Here is a 10,538-nt window from a genome sequence, read left to right as displayed (position 1 = left end):
AAAGTCCATGAAGGACAGAATAAAAAAAGGATACTTTTCACTTCCATGAATAATAAAAAAAAAGGTCAGTATAGGTCAGATGAGGAGTATGTAAATGGATACATCTGCAAATGAGGCAGGCTGTCCTGTTGTCTGTCCTACCCCTATCATTTAAGTCATCTGCAGAAATGCAGAGAATGAGAGGCAGACAAGGGAGAGCGTAAGAAGGATCTGCAAGAATCTGTCCATAACATCTGGCCTGAGAATGTGTATGGGAGCACCCAGTAATACTGAGAGGGCAGGGTGCATTAAGGAAGCATCCTCCCATCATCCACCTACTCTAAGAAAAGGAGAGGGCAATTTCACCCAAATAATGCAGAAAAATATTTTTTTCTTGCTACGAGGGAATCCTGCTGGCTTTTTAGAGACGACCTCCACTGCCCACTGAGCTAGTCCATACTGAGGGGCCTGTACACAAAAAGCAAACATCTGTCTTCCTCTCTCAGGGCTGAAAGTCCCATAAAAGTCTGTGAGCTGGAATCAGATCCCTGAGAATCTAATCTACAGTTTTCCTGCAGAACATGATTAACAGCTTTTTTAGTTTCTTTTAACCTTTTAGTTAAAAGGTCCTTTTACTTGAGCTACTGGCTTAAAATAAGCTTTTATCCAAGTCCTTGTATAGTTCATACTTCCCTAGATTTACCTGACACACAGACCTTCACCTGCTAGTACACTGTTTGCATTACCAGAAATGTGGGGGAAAGGAATATTTTCAAGCATTATTCAAAATCCCTTTTCTCATAAAAATACACTGCACATGCAGAGTAAGTCTAGGAATAGCTCACCTCAGATGCAGTGGGGCCCAGCACCAAGTTAAATAAATCAACAGCAACAACTCCCAGGTGCTGCTCACCTGCCTCAGAAGGACTCAGGTTTCCTTTGCCTCAGGCTCTCACCTTAAATACAATGGCACAGCTGTTCCTTTCCCAGTGCTTGCCAAACTGTTTGTTGTCATCTGCAGCAGTTCGCTTACCTTTTTGCAATTTCTTGTTAATGATTGAATCAAGCTGTTAACAGTACTAGATCATATGGAGAGAGCACTCTGTATAATTCCTAAACTGGAAGAAAGTTGCCTCGGCACAGCTCAGGTTCTGGGCAGACTTGGAGAGTCTAGAGGAACTCGATGATCCTAGACTGGTTTAAAGAATTTCCTCAACAATACAGGGGGTGCAGAGGAAAAATGTTAAGTCACAGGTTAGAACTGCTATTCTGGACTTCATCATAGCAAAACACACACCTTTCCAAAGGATTTTAACTCAAAGGGATGGTGTTCAGAGAAACACAGAAGCACCTGCTGCTAGGGAATATGCTGGAAAATTTACCTGTTTGTCTTCTTCAGCACAAGGGTGAGGGTCACATGCATAAGGAACAAAATAACTGTAATAGGCTCCAAGTTCTCTGTTGATCATAGGGAAACTTACATTATTGTGAGGTTAAAAAAAAAAATCCACAATATTTCAAACTGGTAGTAATCACTGCAGGACTAGTTTGAAGATTTACCTGTAAAGAAAGGGAGAGAGAGTTGTTCCTGCCTCTGCACCTTCAAAAACAAAACTGAAATGACCTTTGCACTTGGCTTCAGCCGGGGCTCCCTGTCCCAGAGGCCTCTGGAGGCCAGGCTGAGCCCTGCAGCTATGTGGCACAGAGGCTTCATCTGCACCTGGATGTATCATTTCACAACAAAGGACCACAAAAAGTAAAAAAAAAAAAAAAAAATGTGTACTGGTATACTAGAAGCTTAGCGTGCTTTTTGTTCTCTATACTGACATATGTTTCTAGAGATCAAAAAAACTTGTCACAAGCACCACAGCCACACCAAAAGTAAGCTCAGAATAGTTAATATAATCAGTAAAGTCTGCAAAACTGGTAATGCAAAGGGTTTTGAGGTTTACTGGCAAGGATGGATGCCCTAATTCTGGTTTTGGTTTTGGGGGTCTTCTGGGGAAAGTCTAGGAATTTTTCTGAGACTTCACTGTAGGAAAGGTAATAGAATACATCTGTTTGTGTGCACACTCATCTATGTATTTGAAGTTATCTATTATCTCTTCCTGGCTGAGCAAATAAATTCTCTCCACTCAGAGTCATTCCAAGGTATGCTGGCAGAGAAAAGGACTGAAAAAACTGAAGATGGCAAACTGAAAAGACCTGTGAGTTGGCAAATAAAAACAAAAGGTGCAGACCTTTGCAATACAGAAAGGAGGTGAAGGATCTGAACGTGAAGAATGGAGGAAATATGGTGATTTCTAATAAGAAGGCACTGAGGCATGAAAGAAAGGTAGAGAAAGATGAGGCAGACTACTGGGGTTTTTTTCCACAGTGAATCAACCAAGTAGAGGTAAATGCAAGAGTCAAACACAGTCCACAGTCTTCCACAATGCTTTTTCAGTTTTGCCTCCGTGACCCAGCATGGTATGATGTCTTTTCCTGGTGTTCTCACTTGGTACTGATACGGAGCCGCTCACAACTACATGTTGCTGACTGACAGGATCCCATTCTGCTTCTCATTATGTATCACTTCACATTATTTTTAGTAAGAAGTGCAGAATGACAGGTTCCCAACTCCTTGTCTCTAGGCTGTGATATTGGATGTAGTGCCTGTCCTTTTCAATATTTTCTTAAAGATCAAATAGGCAATGCATGGTTATATTAATCACTGTAAACTGATTCAGCTGATTTCAGAAATGCACCTCTTCCACGTCTTTTTTCAGGCTTCTCATTGTAGAGTAAATTATGAACCAATTATTAAATTATTAAACTTCTACAGATAGTTATGCAAAATATTAAAAATAACTACTGCTATGTGGTTTTTTGTAAATGGAAATTCCTTCTAAAAATTAAAACATTTACACACACCTCTAACAAAAAAACTGTTGGGATCTTACATGCAGACACAGGGGTTAGCATTGTAGTACCTCTAGAAACATACTGAACCTGCAGGAGTTTATGAGCGTTACAGGTAATATTCCTCCATGCATGTACCCACTTGTCAACATGCAGTTGCTGTAGCTGCAAACTGTTGCTGCAAATACACATACCTGGATCTTTGTATATGAACTGAGGAAAATGCTTTTTGATGATAACATATATGGTGAATTTTGAAAAAAAGAAGCAAAAATTGCCACTAGGCCCTGAGCTACTTGGTCTTGCTTTGACAAAAGCCTCACAAACTTCAGTGGGGCTGTGTTTGGATTTGGGATTGTACTATAAGTAACACTCCCTCCTGGCTTCATTCTCCTATACATCCCTACCTTAGCACTGACAAACCTCTGATGAGTAACAAGACTGCCAAGGGAGATTTCACAGCATTAGTGCATTATGTGAATGTTGTGTCCTTATACTCTTAACCGCAGGAAGACATTGTTTCTAATGCATACTCAAAATGAATGCAGTCAGCACTAGGTGATTAGAGAAACATTTAACGTTTCAGAGAGACAGTGTGTGTCGGTGGCTCATACACCCTCATATTGACAATGTGTACGCAAAAGGTTTTCTAAGAAGGTAAATAGCAATTTGAAATACAACTAACTCTTTTATGCCTCTTCTGTATTGTAAAGGCCAAGGAAGACTGCATTTTTCCCTGTTTTCAGTACATCCATAAGAGAGCATAAGCTATGGAGACAAGGCACTGGAGTGGGCTTGTGTGAGGATCTGAGCCTGCTGACAAACACAGGAATAGATTAGATAGAGATGGCTGAAGCAGTGACTGCCTCGGGCATTTGCTTTTCTGCCTCCCTGGAAATTGTTCTCTGAAGGAGAACAATGTGGCTGGCGAATCAGCTGCTAGTTTATAACAAGAACTAAAATACACGTGTTACGCACCCCTTAGCATTCTGGAAGGTAGACTGGTTACTGAATAATTGTGGTGATCCATACTATTGATTTGGAGCTTCCATGGCTTCTTTCACTCTGTTACAATCGGTCATCTGCTTTAACTTCTTTAACATAATTTATGATCCCTGTTTAGATTACTTGAGTTTTGGTAAACTACAGATCAGTAAGAAAGGAGGAACACACTCAGTATACACTGTCAGATAAATATAGCTAATAAAGCAGAGCTCCACAAAGACTCCTTTAATAAGTGTCAGCAATTAATTCTGGCAGCTAGTATCATTCTTACGCATCACAGTGTATGTTGCTCAGCATATTTCTCGTGGAACCACTTACGAATCCAGATAATACAAATCTTTTACCAAACCTACATCCTGTCACTAGTATCTCTGTTTCCACTAGTCCCTAAGTGGAAAATTTGTGAATTTCATGGAGCCTGTGCAAAAGCAGCAAACTGCTAAACATGGCAAGTTAAATGGTAACTGCAGGAGCAAACTCCCAGGTCTGTAGCTCAAAGGCCTCTTTGTAGCCTTAAAGGAAGAGATTAAATTTATTACCTGATACATTTGAAAGTAGTCTTTATGATTATTGAAAATAAACTCATTAGATGCAAAATAGAAGTATGTGATTATTCCACAACCTCTTTTCTTGCCGCCACTTATATCTTATTTCCTCCAAAGAGAAAACCATTAGGTGAAATGCAACTAGTCACAGTGCCATTATTCCCCTTGGAATCTGCTCAGGCTAATGCTTCCACCTTAAAAAAAATCTGTTATCTGGATATGAGAACAACATTCTCTTAATTCAGGCTATGTATTGGTTGATTAATAAGCAGGTGGAAGGAGTGCAACTTACTGAGCCACCCGTGCTGCTTCCAAGCACACCTGAGTTTCCATTAGAGGTCTACAAGGCTGTTCTTTACTGGGCACAGCTTGATTTAGTCACAGGTTGCAGCCGTAGGCAAACTACCACTGGAGGGAAAAATGCACTTATGTAACAGACAAGTAGGGGCAGGAGAAAAGTAGTTCTGTTAGCAACAGAGTTAATGAAGCCTCATGTTCTGCTCCCCTCCCTCGATCTTCCCGATTTCCAGATGAGGGAAACCTCTTCCTTTAGTAGGGGAAAGACAGACAACAATCTTCCAAAAAGCAGGTTTTCCAGGCCTAGATACGTTCCCTGCTGACACATCAACTTCAAATCTAGAGGAGACCAAAGAGTGCCCCAGGCTCACGCCTTTCTGTAGCTTTCATGCAAAGGAAAGCCTGCACTGATCATGATTTGTAAATCATGATCCATAGGACTGCATGATCAGGGCAGCAAGGCCCTGGGGCGCTCCACGGCCTGGACCAAAGGTTGAGCTCTGTAAGCTACCACGGAGTAACGCTGGGCACAAGTACTGGGAGAGGAGTGGCTGGCGAGCCACCCTGCAGAAAGGGATCTGGGGGTGCTGGTCGGCAGCAGGCTTGATATGAGGCAGCAGTGTGCCCTGGCAGCAAGAGGGCAAACCGCATCCCGGGGTGCATCAAACAGAATAGCCAGGCCGGCAAAAGAGGTGATTATCCCGCTGTGTTCAGCATTGGTGTGGCCTCACCTTGAATACTGTGTGCAGTTCTGGGCCTCATATTCTGGGCTGCATAAAAGTTAGTTGTCTGCATCAGACCAAGTGACCCCATTTCCTCTCTATAGTCAGTGTTGAGAAAGAAGCAGTTCTAGAGGTAGTTCAGCACCCTTATCTTGGGCACCTATCTTAAATTTCCATTAGGGGTCAACAGGGCTATACTCTGTATAGCTTTTCGTTTTTATTACATCATACAAAACAGTTGGAAAGGAAAGAAAATGTTTCTGCTACACTTTCTATTTCCAGGTCTATTTGAAATGTATTCTGCCACTATTACAAAACTGCCCAAAGAAATGGAAAACATACAGGAGAGATTTGGTAATTTCTAGTCTTGGCGAATTCTCCAGATACACAAGCTACTTGTGAAAGGATTGTACATATTACTGTAAGTCTTCTAACTAGCCACAGTGCAATGCTACTTTCCAGTTTCATCTGGTATCTATGGGAAATAAAACTGCAATACTACAGTATTCTTTAAAGGAATAACTCACCAAAGTATTATCATCTGCCTACTTCCTTCCAAGAGAAACTGTTGATCTTAAAGACCAGTATTTTTATCCCGCTTAAGTCAAGATAGCTCTATTGAAACCAACAAAACTTTTGACTCATTGTATAAAATTTCTATTATTTTATAGAAGTTATGAGATATAAATGAAGTTGGGTCATAGATAATCAGGCTGAAGACATTTGTAACAAACAATGTTGATGCATATCATTCTGCTTCCTCAGCTCCAAGGTATCCACCCTTTCAGATTAAGAAATCAAAGAGGAAAATCTGAGCTGGGCAGGAATTCTGTAGCTCTGGATTCCTTCAGTGCAAGTTCCTTGGCTCCAGTGCTTCTGACTCTGAGGTTCACCTTATGACTATTTTTAATGAAACCTACAGATAATAGTCAAAACTAGATTTAATTGAATTGCACATGACATTTTGAATGCTATGGATATATTATACTGTCTACCCTGATTATTGTACTTCCCATGAACACAGCAGTTTGAGGGAAAAGAAATGTCAGAATTGATGTAAGAACACATTCTTGAGAGAAGCAATCCTAATCCAAACAGAATTCTAATTGCAATTGAATTGAAACTCCTGGAGCATGTCAAATGCAGAAAGAATCATGGAGTGAAAAAAGAAAGAGTAAAGAGGAATTTAATCGATCTTTTCAGCTTTAAAACATCTTATGCTGTCACCATGGCCAAATTATTTCTATTCATTTCTCAGTGTGCACACAATATTCTTAAATTATAATTCAGATGTGCTCTTTTCAAAATGCATTGAATTTAGGCCTTGCTGTCCACTGTCTGGAAACATTGCTTTTCTGCCCTGCTGACTGAGTCATCTGTATAATGGAGTCAAAATACTGAAAGGACTATACAGACTTCAAAATGGCAAGGGCAAAATAAACTGTTACCTGGTAGATATCAGTCTAGATATATTTCTCACTGCAAATTTTGTTTTAATTTAAGCAAGCATACCTTTATGTTAACTAGCAAGAAAAAGCTTTATTACATATTTCAAACTCAAAACTCATCAATTGTTCATCATTTTACTCCAGACAATCTATTTTTCACTTGTAACTTGAAATCTTTGCAGTGGAACTGCAGTACTAACATCTCAGATGGCTTGTGTTGTGGCTAATACAACTGGTGCTGGCCCTGATGTGGGAAATGTAACTGTGTGCTTTGACCAGCATGTTTTCTTCATTTCCACATCTGGGTGGGCCTTCTGGAGTGAGAGCAGGATCTCATCAAGACACATCAGACATGTCACACAAGGATAAGCCCATCTGATAGTTCCTACCTGTGTAGGAAACAGAGGGGAAAAAAAAAAACCCAACTTGTTCAAGGTAGTCGAAAGTCTCGTCTAAGAATTTGTGCTATTGCATTTATACTAGTTATTGCATTTATGCAATATTTATTTATTTATGCTATTCCACAAAACCTAGAGGGACACATACAATCCTGTTGCTCAGGAAGGGAAAACTTTATACATAGAAATAAGTAATTTGCTGGTTGCAATTACAAACATACCAGATATTCAAAGTCTGTAAAATGTCAAGCAAAGTACTACATTTGTTTCCTCTTCATCTCTATCACTTTTCCTCCATTCCAAGACAGTATCACAATTCCTCAAACTCTCCTCATAGAGACAGATGTACCCTAATCAAGATTCAATCAGCAGGTTACTAAAGCAGTTAAACATCACACTTCCTTTTTTAATTTCAAAAAATCAGTAAATAAAAATACTTAGTCCAGTGCAGCAGTAATTTTTATTCTAGAGTGCTGGCAAGACTTCTGGTCTAGTGATCTCATTACTTGCAGCTGGAAACACGCACACACCCTTGTATTTGTTCCAGTCTTAGCTGAGTACTAGCTCAACAAATGAAGCAGACATGCAGGGTTTTATGAGTGCAGAGAACTGCATAATTCAGTACTGCATGCATGGTCTCTCTTTTGTTCTAATTTTCTCCCATTCTTTACTGAGTTTCTAGACTGCATTTGTCCTCTTTAGCAATATATGAAGACATACTTCCTGAGGACAAGAAACATCAGGAGTAGGATCAATCTGAGACTGTTCTAGGTTCCAGCATGTTGCCAGTAGGAAGAAATTAAGGTTGGCACTGTAGAGTCCCTTGTCATCCTGGTCTATGGTATGTGCAGACCACATGTTGGCTATCAAGCTATGGTTTACTGTGTTTAATGTGTCAAATAGGCAGAGTGAGGTAGTGCAACAGATGGTTAAATAAGAACTCAATCCCACGCATGAGATGTCCCAAAACATTAACTAGATTTGTGGAACAAAAATGTTATTTGTATGCCTTTTTGTGTGTGGTTGGAGTATTCTTGTAAAACTCCCTTGTGCACCACTTCAAATTCCAGTATGTGATATGGGTGTTCAGGGCTTTTTTTAAATGAAAGTAGTTATAGAAGTATGAATACAGATTTAAAATTCTAACTTTGACCATCAATTCTTACATTCACCACAGGTTTTCACTGCTATAACATCTGTCCCTCACCTCCTCCTTTTCAGTCAGTGACCTGCTGCCACTTTCTCCCTCCCCACTCACAGGGTTAGCTACAGGACTCGGTCCTTTGTCCTGCCAAAATTCTGTGAAGCCTTTTGATTCTAGTAAACTTAATGTTTAAAATTTTCCTGTTCATTGTTGTTATCCACATGCTGTCTTAACTGCACGTCATGGATCCTTTGCTGTAACTGAACCACTCTGGAGCAATCACAGTGAAGAATATTGTCAGAAATGGATCATTCAGTATGACTGTCATCTCAAAATGACTAATTCAGAATACAGGTTACAGCAATAGTACAAAGTGATGGTTACTGTATTTAAGTTCCTTATTCATATCTCTACTTAGACCTGTAACTTTTACTTATTTAGCTTCTTTACACATAAATATTGTAAGAAAACAGCAGACACAAATACATTCTTACTCTCTGCTGGTTTTGTTGTGTTTCTTTCTAGTTGATAACTATCTGAAAAACTTTTCTATATACCAGGGTACAGATGTGACCAGATAGCAAGAATAAAAAGAAAGAACTGAAAATAAATGCTAAATACTATGATTACACAATGTTTCTGGGATGTTGGCCATAATTTTCTCTACTAGCAACTTGGTGGGTATAGAAAATTTGCATTAGGAAGTATTGCCAACACTAAACTTTCAAACACACATGTTAGTCCCGTGTCACCAAAATAGGGAATAAACCTCCTAACGCCAATGTAGCATTAAGAAGGAGGCATTCACTCCACCTAATGTGCATACATTAAAAGTTCATCCTTTATATACTTTAAAGACATGAATATTCATACATTTTCCAAGAAGCCTCCACCTTTCTGCCTATCTACTACATTTATATAATGCTGGCGTTGCAAAACTACACTAGGCATGTGCGGGGGTCTTGGGTGGTCGTCAGTGGTCGTTTGGGGAGGTAGCCCCCTACTCCTTTTTCCCTTTTACAGTCATGAGTCTTTTGAGAACAATTTATTCTCCTTGGATGTTTCCCGGCTCTGTTATCTGGCCAGGTTGTTCTTTCTTATCTGCCTTGTTTGAGCAATTCTGCCAGGATGTATCTATTCTCAAGGGTAGGGTATCTTCTCTGTACACTTTAATTGCTCAGGCCTTGTTAAGTACAAAATTAAACTCTGTTTGGTAAAATAATTTCTCAGTATTTGGAAGCAATGTTTTCCCAGTTTTCTACTTTACTGAGAGACAGCAGAACTGAATTTGGCACGGGGTATGTGGACTCAATGCTACAACACTGAATCTATTTCAGTGTATTAAATGTATTTTAATACTTTTGCAGATGCTTGCATTAGGGGCACTTCCTTTGCTGGCAGCAAATGTCACAGTTTACCCTTTAATGTCACGCCCCCTCAGAACCCCTTTCCCCAGCACTTGTGGCTCTCCTACCATCACTCTGCCCTGACACCCTTCTCTTTCAAGCTCAGTTTCAAATGACAGAGAAAGTTCCGGACAACTCCCGGCACCCAACACGGGAGCGATTCCGAAGCGACCTGGATCTCGGAGCCAGTTTGGCCGGGGAAACCAAAGGCGCGGCGCGGCCCCGCCGCTCGACTCCCCCGTGGCCACTGCGGCCACTGCGGCCCCATAGGCCGGGCCGGGCCGGGCCGGGCCGCCTCACGGGGCCGCAGCTCGCGCCATCATAGCGCGGCGCGTGCTGGGACTTGTAGTTCCCCCGGCGGGGCGGGGCCACTGCTCTGAGCGCGCGCTGCTTGAACGCCCCGAGCGGCTGCCGCGCGCCACGGCCCAGCGGAGCCCAGCGAGCCCAGCGGAGCGCGCGGGCCTTCCCTTCCTCCCGCAGCGAGGTACTGGTGCGCGGTGCGTCGCGGCGGTTGGTGACTGTGCCCCCCACACCCCCCCCAGCACCCCGCTCCCTCCCTCACCCCCTTCCCCGGGCAGCGGCGGCCGCGCCGAGGTGGAGGCGCCGGCGGCGCCATGGGGGAGGCGGCCCCGAGCCGGGAGAGCTGCCTTAGACCCTCTGGCCCCCGGACAGGTAGAGTTGCTGGTGTCGGTA

The sequence above is a fragment of the Strix aluco genome, chromosome 3 (assembly GCF_031877795.1).
Source record: "Strix aluco isolate bStrAlu1 chromosome 3, bStrAlu1.hap1, whole genome shotgun sequence".
In the NCBI taxonomy this organism is placed as follows: Eukaryota; Metazoa; Chordata; class Aves; order Strigiformes; family Strigidae; genus Strix; species Strix aluco.
This window is presented reverse-complemented; position numbering follows the sequence as displayed.